This window comes from Lithobates pipiens, unplaced genomic scaffold (genome assembly GCF_037356315.1).
Source record: "Lithobates pipiens isolate NorthernLeopardFrog02 unplaced genomic scaffold, aLitPip1_a1.2 Scaffold_41, whole genome shotgun sequence".
Taxonomy (NCBI): Eukaryota; Metazoa; Chordata; class Amphibia; order Anura; family Ranidae; genus Lithobates; species Lithobates pipiens.
In genome coordinates this window covers 5,510,005-5,527,060 of record NW_027507861.1, presented here as the reverse complement: position 1 = coordinate 5,527,060, position 17,056 = coordinate 5,510,005, and the positions used below count along the sequence as shown (strand labels likewise).

Below are 17,056 nucleotides of genomic sequence, written 5' to 3'. Positions count from 1 at the left end.
TTCACTTTAGTGTTTTTTTTTACTGACATTTTGTGTTTCCGAGACCATTGAGGTAATATCGTGTGACATAAAAAATTTAAACTATCACTATTTTATTTTTAAGGATGCCTGCTTTCAGAAAATATATAATGTTTGGGGTATTTACATCATCTTCAAGGCTAAAATTATTTTTTAAACATGTGTGCAAAAAACGCAAAAAGGGCTCTGGCCGTGAAAAGGTTAAAGTGAACCCCAGCTGGAGGAAGTTCAGTCCCCAGAAGTGGTAGGAATATGACCTCACATTCAGCCCCCGATCTCTTGTAGGTGTGCTGTGTGAATAGTCTATGGAGAGGAGTAATAGCTAAACAGAGAAGGAAGATAACAAGAACATCCATTCTACACCTGATGAGATCCCCGAGACTTTCATCAGAACCAGATGGAATACAATTAGCCAGCTGAACTGAAGTGATACTGTTAAATACATCCCATAAACAGCAGCAACCCAGTTTGGGAAGGCCTGCGGCAGCTTAGGGGATTGCTTTCTCATCAGAGACTTTTCCCTCAATGGTGTCCCAGTCACAGACCTGCCTGCAAAAATGTCACCCATGAGAGGAGATAAAATATGGAAAGGAGGCATTTATCATGGGAGGGGAAGTTTGGAGAAGGTGTGCTTAGCTGGAGCCATGACACCTGACTTATGGTGTATCAACAGTCAGAAGAACCTGGAATGGACTCTCTTAATGAGGCTTCAGAGGCTTTGCAAGATGCCACTTGACCCCATCCTAGTCCCTGGTACTGCGACAGTGTCAATCATGTATTAGCTCAGGATCTGGCAATGAAGAAAACACTTGGTAACATTGCCCAGTTAGTGAATGATGAAAATGCATTACATGTTCTGTTAAAGCTCCATAAAAAAGATAAATATATGAATTAGGAGGAAAAAAAAGTCAGTGCATCCGATCATTACATTCCAGTTTGCAGATTTTGTTTTTATAAAGTAGCATTTTATCTTTTCACTTCATCCCTATCTTATGGGATAACATTGGGGCTATGAAGCTAATGGGACACCCGCAACTCCTTTAATATCCCCCGTCTTCCAGAGTTTCCTCTCTACAAGCTTCTCTGCTGAAGGTTGTGAATCCTCTGGTTGCAGATTATCTCGGTATTAACTGTAAACTTTTGTCACATTCAAAGCATTAAAATGGCTTCTCTCCAGTGTGAACTCTCTGGTGTCTGATAAGATTTGATTTCCGTGTAAAAGCTTTGCCACATTCAGAACACTGATATAACTTCTCTCCAGTGTGAACTCTCTGGTGTGCGATAAGATTTGATTGCTGTGTAAAAGCTTTGCCACATTCAGAACACTGATATGGTTTCTCTCCAGTGTGAACTCTCTGGTGTCTGATAAGAGTTGATTTTAGTGTAAAAGCTTTGCCACATTCAGAACACTGATATGGCTTCTCTCCAGTGTGAACTCTCTGGTGTCTGATAAGGTGTTTCTTGGTTATAAAATCTTTGCCACACTCAGAACACTGATATGACTTCTCTCCAGTGTGAATCATCTGGTGTGTGATAACATCTGACTTCTGTGTAAAAGCTTTGCCACATTCAGAACACTGATATGGCTTCTCTCCAGTGTGAACTCTCTGGTGTGTGATAAGATTTGATTTTAGTGTAAAAGCTTTGCCACATTCAGAACACTGATATGGCTTCTCCCCAGTGTGAACTCTCTGGTGTCTGATATGAGTTGATTTTAGTGTAAAAGCTTTGCCACATTCAGAACACTGATATGGCTTCTCTCCAGTGTGAACTCTCTGGTGTGCAATAAGTTTTGAGTTTGTTGTAAAAGTTTTATCACATTCGGAACACTGAAATGGTTTCTCTTTATTGTGAATCTTCTGGTGTGTGATACGTTTTGCCTCCATTGTAAAACCTTTGTTGCGTTCCAAGCAAGAAATATCTTCTGAAATGACTCCTCTTATGTATACATGGGATGGACTTTACTATAAAGCCATTGTCACTTCCAGAACACTGAAATGACTTCTCTCCTGTTGTCCTCTGAGGCTGGATCAGTGTTGAAGAAGTTCCAAAATATTTATGACTTTTAGAACATGGATATGTCTTGAATCCTTTGTGAATCCTCCAGTGAACTGCAATAAAAACTTTCAGTCACTTATAACACCCAAATGGATCATTTCCAATGTGACTTTGTTTTATTGATGAAGACCAGCATGACCAAAAACTTGGTTCCTCAGTCCACCTGTACAGAAAAAAAAAAAAAAAAAGAATTCTGTAAAAAAAAAGGGTTTTAATAAAATTACTTAATTTTTTTAACATTTTATATTAACTGCTTCCCACTCAGCCTATTGTAATATGACGGGCAAAAGGAGCCATATTGTTCTGGGAGATTTTTCTACATGGACATTCCAACATGTAAATCACTTTGCTTGTAGAGCAATTAATAAATCTTTTCATTTGAAATGTTTTGGATCGATCTGAATCAGTGAATATCTGAGGAACATGTGAGGTACATTGAATGAAAGTACAAATGAGTGAATTAGTAGATAGAGAATATTGAAAAAGTGCAGACATATGACCCCTGATAGTGCTAAGGGTTAAATATATTTCTACCCAGAACAAGTAAAAATGAAAAAAAAAATACGGTCAACTGAAAAGTGTTATGGGAAAACTCCCAACGTTTCAAACCAACAAAATGAAACCTTCTGCATGTGGTGATCAATCTTGAAGGAAATAGATTGAGGATCTTTATAGAAGAGCTCCAGTTTCCCAACAAAATTAACCGCATACCGACCAGCTGCCGCAGTTCTACTTCAGCAGCAAGGCTTGGCTGCGCGAATCGCCATTATGGTACGTTGGCGCCATACATGGCCACTAGGGCGTGCTCGCGGGCCACAGGGGTGCGCACATGCTTCCGCTCATTCCCCGAGCTGATGCCAGTGCGGTCTCAATCACCTCTGGGCTCCCACGATCGCTCGGGGCACACGGAGAACCCGGAACTGTGTGTGTAAACACACAGTTACCGGTTCTCTGAGTAGTGAACTGAGAGATCGTCTGTTCATACAGAGTATAAACAGTGATCTGTTAGTTTCCCTACACAGTCCCATTCCCCTTCAGTTAGAACATGTACTAGGAATGCAATTAACCCCTTCACTGCCCCCTAGTGTTAACCCCTTCACCACCAGTGACATTTTTACAGTAATCAATGCCATTTTAATGGCACTGATTGCTGTATTATTGCCAATGGTTCCAAAAATGTGTCAAAATTGTCCGATGTGTCCACCATAATGTTGCAGCCACTATAAAAATCACTGATCGCCGCCATTACTAATAAAAAATAATAATAAAAATGCCATAAAACTATCCGCTATTTTGTAGACGCTCTAACTTTTGCGCAAAACAATAAATGACCGTTTATTGTGATTTGTTTACCAAAAATATGTAAAAGAATGCATATCGGCCTAAACTGACGAAAAAAAGTTTTTTTTTAAATATTTTTTGGGGATATTTATTATAGCAAAATGTAAAATATAATGCTTTTTTTTTTTAAATTGTTGCCGTTTTTTGTTTATAGTAAAAAAAAAAAACGCAGAGGTGATCAAATACCACCAAAAAAAAGTCGGACAAAAAGGACGTCAATTTTGTTTGGGAGCCACATTGCAGGACCTCACAAGTGTCAGTTTAATCAACGCAGTGCCAAATCGCAAAAAGTGGTCTGGTCTTTGGCCAGCAAAATGGTCCGGGGCTTAAAGTGGTTGTATAGTCTAAATTTGAACCTTTACCTACAGGTAAGCCTATAATAAGGTTTACCCGTATGTAAAAAAAATCTCCTAAACCTGTATGGTTTAGGAGATATTCCCTTCATAATGAGCCGCTGACTGCAGTGGCGCATGCGCACAGGGGATTCTTGGCTGGAAGCCTAGCAGACGCCAGACCCTGCCAGGAGGAAATCTCCCCCACACGTGCATGGGAGCGACTACATCATGGCTCCAGACACTCACAGCGCTGGAGTCCCGATACCCCGGAAGACACGCCAAGGGAACATGTCAGCTCCCTCAGCGTGCATTGGGTGAGATGTCGGGGCCTCGTTCTAAGGAAAGTATTTCATAATGAGCTAGTATGCAGTGCATACTAGCTCATTATGCCTTTTCCCTTACAGGTGTGTAAAAAAAATTTCAGCGGGTATACAACCACTTTAAGTGGTTAAGAGTCAGCAGCTATAGCTGGTAATATAAGGAGACTTACCTTTCCAGGGATCCAGTGATGTCCTCACCTGAACCAATGGTCTTTGGGTGAAGGCACCGGCATCTCAAGTAAGGTAACAGGAAGTGATGCCTGTCGACCTTCACAGTCAGTTTTCTACTGCACATGCGGGAGCTGCTCTGCGCCTTGTGAATGCTCCTGCAGTCTTCTGGGACCTGTGATGTGTACCAGAAGACTGCGGGGGGAGAGGGGGATGAACTTCCAGCTCAGACTGCGGTGATCTGATCTGGAAGTGAGCGGGTACCTGCCAAAATCAGGTGCCCACCCCCCTCAAAAAAGTGCCAAATGTGTCAGTGGAGGGTGTTTTCTACTGAATTAGAAAAATCAGTCGCATTTGAAAATATTTCAACCAAATTCGAAAATATTACTACCGGATTCAAAATTATTTCAACCGGAATCTAAAATATTTTGCGACCCATATTTAGGGCCATGTATCTCGAGGTCACTTGGTGCTAGAAACCCCAAATTGGAGATGTTGTAGTGCTAGTTCTACTGTGTTTGCATACAAAATTGGGGTTTCTAGCTATATGTGGCTCCGAGGTACGCGGCCCAAAGTTGGGTTGCAAAATGTCATTCTCTGCTGCAGAAAAGTATTTGGCATATTGCCCATATCTGGGGTCACTTGGTGGCAGGTGACGTGGCAAGTGGACAATCCACAACTTGGTCACATGGCACTCATGTCAGGTCACATGGCACTCATGGCAGGTGTTGTGGCAAGTGGACAATAAACAACTTGTGGCAGGTGACGTGGCAAGTGGACAATCCACAACTTGTGGCAGGTGACGTGGCAAGTGGACAATGACATACAGCATATGTACTTGTCTTGCGATCGACATCCGTGACTTCTTCAATCAGGCATGCTGACATCTTCATTGATGTGATAAATATAAATGAAATAAGATGTGTGTGTTTTTTGCACTGTACACTGCAAGTATGAGAAGTTGATGTGACAGATGTATATAAGTAACTAACCATCTTCCAAAATTTCTAATTCAAATAGAAAAGATTAGAACAGAATAGAAAAAAATATAATTTAATAGCATAAAATAGAAAGAATATGCAACCATCTTCTGAAATTCGAATTTTGAATAGAATAAATTTTGAATTTCGAATATTATGAATTCAAATTTTTAAATTAATTAATTTTAAATTTGGATAGAAAATATTATAATAAAATAGAAAATAGACTAGAAAAATGATAGAACAGAATAGAATATATTATATTCTTTTCTATTCTTTTTCTAGTGTATTTTTTTATATTCTATTAAAATCTTTTCTATTAAAATCAAAATCATTATATACTAAATTCGAATTTTCGGAAGATGGTTTTATATATATATATTATATATATATATATATATATATATATATATATATATATATATATATATATATATTCCGACATTTGAATTTCGTATAGAATGGTTGCGATTTTAAAAGAAAATATTTTAATAGAATATAAAAGAATAGACTAGAAAAACAATAGAACAGAATAGAATATAGATATTATCTATTTCATTTTTAATTTTTTTGCAGATTACTATTTGTTTTAATAAGATTTCGTGCAGACTCTTAGCGTCTATTTCATTTTTTGCATATCTCCTACAGATTATTAGCATCTATTTATTTTTAGCAGCTCTCCTGTAGACTATTAACAGCCATGTCACTTCTTTTTTTTGCAGATCTCCTGCAGACTCTTAGAATCAATTACATTTTTCTTTTTTTGCAGATTACTATTTATTTCCATCAGATCTCCTGCATTATATTAACATCTATTTCATTTTTTGCAGATCTCCCGCAGACTATTAGCATCTATTTCATTTTTTTGCAGATTACTATTTATTTCCATCAGATCTCCTGCAGACTATTAGCATTTATATAATGTGTTTGCATATCTCCTGCAGTCTATTAGTATCTATTTCATTTTCTCATCAGATCTGCAGACTATAAGCATCTATTTATTTTTTGCTTATCTCCTGCAAACTACTGGCAGCCATTTCCCTGTGTATAGAGATATAAACTGTGATGATGTCTCTCCTGTTGTCTCTTCCTCATACCGTTCCTCCATTCATAAATTAAATAGATGCTAATAGTCTGCATGAGATATGTAAAAAAATGAAATAGGTGTTAATATACTGCAGGAGATCTGATGGAAATGAATAGTAATCTGCAAAAAAAAAGAAATTGATTCTAACAGTCTGCTGGAGATCTGCAAAAAAAGAAGTGAAATGGCTGTTAATAGTCTACAGGAGATCTGCTAAAAAAAGAAATAGATGCTAATAGTCTGCAGGAGATCTGGTGAGAAAACTAAATAGATACTAATAGTCTGCAGGAGATCTCCAAAAAAATAAATAGATGCTAATAGTCTGCAGGAGATCTTATGGAAACAAATAGTAATCTGAAAAAGAAATTAAAAAGGAAATAGATAGTATCTATATTCTATTCTGTTCTTTTGTTTTTCTAGTCTATTCTCTATTTCCATTCTAATCTTTTCTATTCAAATTCAAATTCATTCTATATGAAATTTGAATGTTGGTAAGAAATATATATTTATATATAACCATCTTCCGAAATTCAAATTTAGTATATAATGATTTTGATTTTAATAGAAAAGATTTTAATATATAAAATATAAAATAATAAACTAGAAAAACAATAGAACAGAATAAAATATAATATATTCTGTTCTGTTCTATCTTTTTTCTAGTCTATTTTCTATTTTATTATAATCTTTTCTATCCAAATTTAAAATTAATTAATTAAAACATTTGAATTCATACTATTCGAAATTCTAATTTGTTCTATTTGCAATTCGAATTTCAGAAGATGGTTGTAGATTCTTTTTATTTTATTCTATTAAATTATATTTTTTTCTAATCTTTTCTATTTGAATTAGAAATTTTGGAAGATGGTTAGTTATTTATATACATCTGTCACATCAACTTCTCATACTTGCAGTGTACAGTGCAAAAAACACACACATCTTATTTCATTATATTTATCACATCAATGAAGTTGTCAGCATGCCTGATTGAAGAAGTCACGGATGTCGATCGCAAGGCAAGTACATATGCTGTATGTCATTGTCCACTTGCCATATCACCTGCCACAAGTTGTGTATTGTCCACTTGCCACGTCACCAAGTGACCCCAGATATGGGCAATATGCCAAATACTTTTCTGCAGCAGAGACTGACATTTTGCAACCCAACTTTGGGGCCGCATATCTCGGAGCCACTTATAGCTAGAAGCCCCAAATTTGGTATGCAACAACAGTAGAACTAGCACTACAACATCTCTTCTAGCACCAAGTGACCTCCAGATACATGGCCCTAAATATGGGTCGCAAAATATTTTCGAATCCGGTTGAAATAATTTTGAATTTGGTTGAAATATTTTCGAATGCAACCGATTTTTCTAATTCAGTAGAAAACAAAACAAAATCCAAAAATGAATTTAATGAATTTAACGAATATAACTAAATGAAATTAATTAATGAATTAAAACAAAAAAAACTAAATAAATTTTTTCCTTTTGCACATGTCTACCATCCTCCCCCCTCCACTGACACATTTGGCACTTTTTTGAGGGGGGTGGGTACCTGATTTTAGCAGGTACCCGCTCACTTCCAGATCAGATCACCGCAGTCTGAGCTGGAAGTTCATCCCCCTCTCCCCCCCCCCGCAGTCTTCTGGTACACATCACAGGTCCCAGAAGACTGCAGGACCATTCACAAGGCGCAGAGTAGACATGTGCATCTTGTTTCGTTTTGAATCGAAATTCGGACAAATTTTCATATTTCAGACAATCAGATGCATCTGAATTACCGAATTACAATGCTAACGAATTCAAACGAAATTCAAATCAAATTCGAAAAATGACATTTTGCGACCCGACTTTGGGGCCATGTATCTCGGGGCCACTTATAGCTAGGAACCCCAAGTAGAACTAGCACTACAACATATCCAAATTTGGGGTTTCTAGCACCAATTGGCCCCGAGATACGTGGCCCCAAAGTCGGGTCGCAAAATGTAATTCTCTTCTGCAGAAAAGTAATATAAATGAAATAAGATGTGTGTGTTTTTTTGCACTGTACACTGCAAGTGTGAGAAGTTGATGTGACAGATGTATATAAGTAACTAACCATCTTCCAAAATTTCTAATTCAAATAGAAAAGATTTGAAAAAACTATAATTTAATAGAATAAAATGGAAAGAATCTACAACCATCTTCTTCAAATTTCAAATCAAAATCATTATATACTAAATTCGAATTTCTGAAGATTTACATATATATATATATATATATATATATATATATATATATATATATATTTTTTTTTTTTTTTTTTTCCGACATTTGAATTTCGTATAGAATGAATTCGAATTTGAATAGAAAAGATTAGAATGGAAATGGACTAGAACAATAGAACAGAATAGAATATAGATACTATCTATTTCATTTTTCATTTTTTTTTGCAGATTACCATTTGTGTTAATAAGATCTCTTGCAGACTATTAGCATCTATTTCATTTTTTTCATACTATTCAAAATTCAAATTTATTCTATTCAAATTTGAATTTCAGAAGATGGTTGTATATTCTTTCTATTTTATTCTATTAAATTATTTTTGTTTCTATTCTGTTCTAATCTTTTCGATTTGAATTAGAAATTTTGGAAGATGGTTACTTACTTATATATATCTGTCAAATCAACTTTTCATACTTGCAGTGTACCAGTGCAAAAAAAAAAAAACACACATCTTATTTCATTTATATTTATGGTATCAATGAAGTTGTCAGCATGCCTGATTGAAGAAGTCACAGATGTCGATCGCAAGGCAAGTGCATATGCTGTATGTCATTGTCCACTTGCCACATCACCTGCCACAAGTTGTGTATTGCCCACTTGCCTCAACACCTGCCATGAGTGCTACGTGACCAGCCACGAGTGCCACATGACCAAGTTGTGGATTGTCCACTTGCCACATCACCTGCCACAAGTTGTGGGGTTCCTAGCACCAAGTGACCCTGAGATATGGGCAATATGCCAAGTACTTTTCTGCAGAAAAGTGCTTTACATTTTGCGACCTGACTTTGGGGCCACATATATTGTAGCTAGAAACCCCAAATTTGGTATGCAAACACAGTAGAACTAACACTACCAAATTTGGGGTTTCTAGCACCAAGTGACCGCAAGATACGTGGCCCCAAATTCGGGTCGCAAAATGTCATTCTCTGCTGCAGAAAAGTGCTTGACATTTTGCGACCTGACTTTGGGGTCCCGTACCTCGGGGTCACTTGGTGCTAGAAATCCCAAATTTGGAGATGTTGTAGTGCTAGTTCTACTGTGTTTGCATACCAAGGTTTTCTAGCTATAAGTGACCCCGAGTTACATGGCCCCAAATTCGGGTCGCAAAATGTTAAGCACTTTTCTGCAGCAGAGAATGACATTTTGCGACCCGAATTTGGGGCCACATATCTCGGGGCCACTTTCTAGCTGTAAGTGGCCCCAAAGTACGTATCTCAGGGTCACTTGGTGCTAAGAACCCCATAACATTTGGCAGGTGATGTGGCAAGTGGACAATCCACAACTTGGTGGCACTCGTGGCAGGTCATGTGGCACTCATGGCCGGTCAAGTGGCACTCATGGCCGGGTATGTGGCACTCATGGCCGGCATGTGGCACTCGTGGCCAGTCACATGGCACTCGTGGCAGGTGTCATTACAAGTGGACAATACACAACTTGTGGCAGTTGATGTGGCAAGTGGACAATACACAACTTGTGTCAGGTGATGTGGCAAGTGGACAATACACAACTTGTGGCAGGTGACGTGGCAAGTGGACAATATACAACTTGTGGCAGGTGATGTGGCAAGTGGACAATACACAACTTGTGGCAGGTGACGTGGCAAGTGGACAGTATACAACTTGTGGCAGGTGATGTGGAAGGTGGACAATCCACAACTTACATGGAACTTGTGGCCGGTCACGTGGAACATGTTGCAGGTCACATGGCACTCGTAGCAGGTGTCATGGCACTTGTGGCAGGTGTCATGGCAAGTGGACAATACACAACACGTGCAGGTGATGTGGCAAGTGGACAATACACAACTTGGGATTGGGGTTAAGCTTAGGGTTAGGGTTATGGTTGGAGTTAAGGTTTCCCCTTGAAGAAAAAGGCTTGGACTCAGTGATAGAAAAAAAAGATAAATAGAAATATAATATTTTATACTATTCTGTTCAATTGTTTTTCTAGTCTATTCAAATCATTTCTATTCTAATTAATTCTACAGGAAATTTGAATTTCGGAAGATGGTTATAGATATATTTATATAGATTCTAATGTAGTATAAATATTTGGATCAAATTCGAATAGAAAATATTTGAATATAAAATAATAGACAAGAATAGACTAAGAATAGACTATAATAAAATATAATATATATTATTTTAGTTTCCATTGTTTTGAGTTATTTTAAAATCTATTCTTGAATTCAAATTTACACTATTTGAAATTATAATTTCAGAAGAAGGTCATTTTCTTCTATAGTATTTTATTACATTCTATTAAATTCTATTCTGTTCTTTACTATTCTTTTATTTTCATTCTATCGTATTATTATTTTATATTCTATTTTACTGTATTCTTTTTTAAAAATTGATTTATTTTTTTGATTTTTATTCAAATTTGTTTTCAGATTCAATTTGAATTGTTTTCAAATTCGAATTTCTTTAAATTGAAATTGAATTTTGTCCGAATTCGGATGAATTGCATTGTAATTCAGTAATTCGGATGCATCCAAATGTCCGAATAATGAAAATTTGTCCGAATTTCGATTCGGAACGAAATTAAATTCCCTTGTCTAGAGGATGCATACAAGTGTAATTTACCCTTTAGGGCCATTAACATGTGGTAATGTGAGTTCCCGCTACACAGAGATGTGAATGCAGCTTGACAGCTGAGTGACTCCATCCACTCCCTCCTATGTACTTCAATAAAGCTGGCCATACACTATGCAATCTGATTGTACAATGTGCTTTAGATGTACCATCATCCGATTGTATAGTGTATGGTGATCATTACAGAACCCAGGACATACTTCTCCTGATTTCAATATTACAGCTCTATCCACATCGGCTGTTGTCTGATCGCTCAGCTCCTGCACATTCTGCCAAATCTAAGATCTATAGCTGCGTATTTAGTGAGAACGGTGATCAGTGATTGCATAGGAAAAAATGTGCACCTGATGAGGTGGGTGGAAGGGGGAGGGTAGATGATGCAGGGTGTGTCACATCCCAAGGTGTGTCCAGGAAGTAATGGAGAAGTGATTATACAGCCAGCTGGACACTGAGGTAAGGGGGTGTAAGATAAATAGAAAGAAGTATATTGGTACATGGGGGCTGGGATTTAGGTGGGGATAGGAACTTATCCTTTAAGTCAGCAATGTGAAGGGGTGCAGTGTTTGGGGTACACAGTGTTTATAGATTGTGAGGGGGAGGGGTGAAATGACGCAGTGAGGGTCTGGGACAATAAAGACCGCTCTTGGACAAATTGTCACCAACAACTGCCTGGTGAGGTCTAATGACCACAAAGCTACAAGATAAAATGTAAAATGTTCCAGAAGGGGGCGCTCTGTCAGGGGAGTGGGGGGCAGAGAAGAGTGATCTGGAGATCTGATCTCGGGACCATGGAGGGAACAGTAATTGGAGGTGTACTGTAGATCTGCTTCATTGCCGGGTTCACCTCCATTACCACCAACAAGAGATCTTCCATATACCAGCAAAGTCAAATGTGACCCCCAAATCTAATCCTGTCACCTTACATGAGAACATGTCCCCCCATCCCCCATCCTGTGTCAGGGTGTAAAGGGAGGATCTAGTCTGCCGGTCTGTAGTAAGTCTGGTGGAGAGGAGGGGGAGGGGTATTAGGAATGTCATGTATATCAGCTGTGCTGGATCATTAGTGGCCCCAGACTTGCAATCCGGACAGTCCCGTATACAGACAGAGGGGGAATTTACTAAAGGGAAATAGGCTGTTCAAAGAAATGTCCCCCCCAGAGATTAGTGAATGTGGTGAAATGTCACTTTGTAATGAATATCCAATCACGTGCAAAGAAAAAAACACATGGAATGTTACTTAGGCGTGGTTGGATGATGGAAATCAGCAGAGCTCCGCCTCCTTCACTGATCACTTGTCTACCAATGTACATTCTTCATCCTTCTGGTAATCAAGAGGTTAATAGAGAAAGGAGCTTTGTATTATTCTCAGCCAGTGATTGGCTGTCATGTAGAAGTGATCAGGGCAAGTGGAGAACCAGCCAATCACAATACAGGGAATGTGCCACCCCTCCCCCCCCACTGGTTCGCCCTGCTGTTCCCTGCCGTGTTTCCTCTGGGAGGTCCAAGATGGCTGAAAATCGATAAACCACTATAGCTTGTTATGTAGGAGGAGCTTGAAGAACATCCCATTCCCCAATATCCTCTGCCATGAATGACCCCAGAAATTAGAAGAATTGTGTCACCTCTGGGGTCACCGCTGTCATTACCAACTACTGTAGCTGGTCTATGTCATGTACAACACAATATATAGAGTAGAGAGGTCAGCACTATTGTAATGTACAACACAATATATAGAGTAGAGAGGTCAGCACTATTGTAATGTACAACACAATATATAGAGTAGAGGGGTCAGCACTATTGTAATGTACAACACAATATATAGAGTAGAGAGGTCAGCACAATATTATAGTCATAGTGCCCCTTATACTGCTGGTGAGGGGGGGACAAATGATTTGGGTCTGTGGTCATCAGTATGAAAACAATGTTCAGCCATAGTGGTCAGTGGGAGGAGATATGTCCTCTCTCTGTTGTTACATGAGACATATTGCTAGCACTGAGGACGGGTTGTCAGAAGATCCGCTCTGTAGCGCTGACCCAGTCTAGCTCTCCGATGCTGCCAGCCTGGTGGGGAGGCTCACAGGACACGCCGCGGCTCGGGCCTAGCTCCGGCCAGTTGCCGGTCCGTGGCTTCTCTCCCTCCACCATCCCCCCCTTGGCAGGCCGAGGCACCCACTCCTACCGGACCGCACCCTCCATCTGCTCTGGGAACCTGAAACCAGGACAGCCGTGGCTCTGTCCTAGCCCGGCGCCATCTTGGTCCACTCAGGCACAGCCACAGGACTCCACCGGCACCCGGAGCATAGCCCCTGGACTCCACCAGCAGGTTCTACCGGGACCTGGTCCATTCTGACCCTAGCTCATCCACAGCCACTGATGGTCGCCTCTGCTCTAGGTAGCTAGACGAGGAAGACTGTGGCTGCGGCTGAGCTCCAGCCCACGCCAGCCCACCTCCCAGCTCACCAACACCTCCATTCAGCAGGCTGGCGTGCCCTTCCCAGCTCAGAACACTGCTGTCTTAGCAACCAGACCACACCGCAGAGGAACCGGGTGTCACATCAAGCCAGGACTACCACACTGAGGCCCACCTCATCGTCCTTTTTGCCCCACCCAGACGTAGCTACATCACTGGTAAGGTAAGGTAAGCAGCACCCTCTTCTCCTAGCCCCCTCTCATTGCCTCTTTTCTTCTCTGGACTAGCGCCAATTACCAGCCTCCATTCAAATAATCCTAGGGAAAGAACAACTACTAAAGACCGACCCGAAATCAACCATAAAACACAGGAAGATACCAACTCAACCACAACAATTAGCATGCATCATGATCAACACCAGGTCGGCAGTCAAAGAGACTGGAAGTGCACAATTTCATCACCCAAAACATATTATACATATACAAATACAAATAGATTGACCCTATTGCAACCGCCTGCATCAACCAACTGGAAGAACTGAGTCTCCAGCAACTGATAAACACTCCCACACATGGCTCAAGTCACACCCTGGACCTCATCTTCAAACAAAATATTGACATCAACATACCCGACAGCATACCACTACCATGGATGGACCACCACGCCATCAAATTTAAAATCTTCACGAACTCCACCCTTCAAAAACTGAAACATCTGACAACAACTCATTGGACCAGATTGCATAAGAAACTACACTCCGAAAGCTTCAAAACCACATTGTCAAACAAAATAGCAACACTGAATTTAAGTCACTCATTGGAACTAACACTCAACTCCTTAACCTTCCTAGCGGTATTCCCGAGTCTGGCTCGGGTTGGAATTTTCATTACAAGAGCGGTAACCCCGAGCCAGACTCGGGTTTGCACCGCTGGATGCAGGGGAGGACACAGGGATCGTTACTTACCTTGTCCCCTGGATCCAGCGATGTCCTCCGCGCTGTGCGATCAAGCCGTCCTGCGCTCGATTCACAGTGCCGAATGCCGCCGAGCTCTGTTCCCTGCGACGTTACGACGCACGGGAGCGGAGAACGGCGGCAAATTCAAAAAAGTAAAAACACACAAAACACACACAGCACTGTAATCTTACAGATTACAGTGCTGTATTAAAAAATACACACCCCCTTTGTCCCTAGTGGTTTGTGCAATGCCCTGCATGCACTTTTATATTATAAATACTGTTTTTTACTGCTTGGAATTTGGAGATTGTCCATAGCAACCAAAACATGTCCCTTTTTCATTTTTTTTTGGATTTGATTCCATTATTGAATAATTTTTATTATTCTTTATTATATTATAAACTTTATCATACCCGGGATGTCCGCTAGACTCTGGTTTGAAGAGATTTCAGAGCGTTATTCCTAAGAATTACAGGACTACAAAATAAAAGCCAGATTTCCATGCAAAATAATTGTACCGCTTTCAGCACCTTATTCCAGACTGAATCATACCGCCAGGGAGGTTAAACAAGCCATTGCTACAAACAGCAGATGCAGTGGCTCCAAAACGCAGAACACATCATCCGGAGAAAAAACTCGGGATGGTTCAATAGCACTCTCACTCTACTCAAACAAGAACGCAGAAGAGCTGAAAGAGTGTGGAGAAGAAATCCTACCAGGGAAAACCACACAAACTACAAAGGACTAATGGAGAAATATCACACAGCAATCTTCAATGCTAAAAAAGATTATTTTCTTGAAGACCATCTCATCGGCCTTAAACCGTCCTCGGGAGCTTTTCAAAATAGTCGCTCAGTCGATGAACCCCACCTGCTTAGAGCCCCCAGCAAACGAAACCCAAGACTTCTGTAATGAGTTATCAGATTTTTTCATCAATAAAATCGACAACATCCGGAAAACAATTCATCAGAAAAAAACAACCAACCTCATTCAACCAAAGTAAAAAGAAGATATCAACACGAACATCCCACAAACACCGACGTTTTCTCTGACCCCAATCACCATGGACACAACTATAAACATCATCAAAAACCTCAGAGACAGCACATCACCAATTGACATCATCCCCACAAAACTCCTGAAAGAATGTTCCGACATCTAGGCTCCCACCACAACTCACCATAACTCACCTCATAAATCAATAATTTAAAGAAGGGATGGTTCGGGGGGGCCCTCAAACAAGGCACTGTCAAACCCCTGCTAAAGAAACCCAACCTTGACCCTTAAGACCCTAACCACCGCAGACTGATAACAAGCCTTAACACCATCTCCAAGATTATGGAGAAAGTGGTAGTACAACAGCTACAACGCCACCTGGACACACACAAACTCCTGGACCCGCTGCAATCAGGCTTCCGCCCAGGCCATGGAACAGAAACAGCACTCCTCAAGATATGGGACGACTCCTCAAAGCAGCAGATGACGGAGAATCATGTCTCCTGGTACTGTTGGACCACAATGCAGCGTTTGACATAGTGGACCACTATACTTTACTCATCTGCCTCACAGAAGTAGCAGGAGTCACAGATTCTACAATGGTTCGCATGCTTCTTATGAAATAGTTCTCAGACAGTGACACTAGGAGCATTCACCTCTGAAACCCAGGCAATCTCTTGCGGAGTCCCTCAAGGATCTCCCTTGTCACCAGTGCTCTTCAACATATACATCCGCCCACTCCTGAAAATCATCAAAATATCAGACCTCTGCTTCCACTCATATGCTGACGACACGCATCTCTACTTTCGTATCACTGGACAAAAAGACCATCATCAAAAACTAGAAAAATGCTTCACTTTGATAGACGACTAGATGACCACAAGCTCCCTCAAACTCAACAAATCGACAACAGAGCTTTTTACCCTACACGCAAACCAAAATTCCCGAACCAAGACCCCTTGGGCACCACCTACCATCTTTGGACATACCATCTCTCCAAGGATCAACGCCAAGAGTCTCTGAGTCATTTTTGACTCAGAAATGTCAATGGATGCACAAATAGGATCAGTAGTCAGCGGATCCCACCATCTCCTCCGCCTGCTACATAGACTCATTTCCTTCATTCCTAAAGAGGACAAAAAATTCATGACTTGACTAAGCAAACTCCCTCTATATAGGGCTACCCCAATATCAACTTGCGCGCTTACAACTCATCCAAAACACGGCGGCAAGACTGCTAACAGGAAAAAAAAACCTGGGAATCCATCTCCCCTTCCCTGAGGAGCCTACATTGGCTAACTGTAAAAAATCGGATCACATTTAAGACCCTCTGCCTCACCCACAAATGCACACATGGAGACGCTCCTTAATACCTACGTGAGAAAATAAAACACTAAACATCCAATCGCAGCCTTCGTTCATCTAACCAAAACCTTCTCCACATTCCCAAATCCTGTTACAAATCAAATGGAGAACGGAGATTCGCAGTCCAAGAACCACAGCTATGGAACGCCCTACCGACTCACATCCGCAT

The 17,056-nt window shown here is 40.3% G+C and overlaps 1 pseudogene; it reads right to left on the bottom strand.

Moving 5' to 3' along the window:
- Nucleotides 1–17,056, bottom strand: part of LOC143956787 (uncharacterized) — an 802,170-nt pseudogene that overhangs the window by 68,191 nt on the left and 716,923 nt on the right.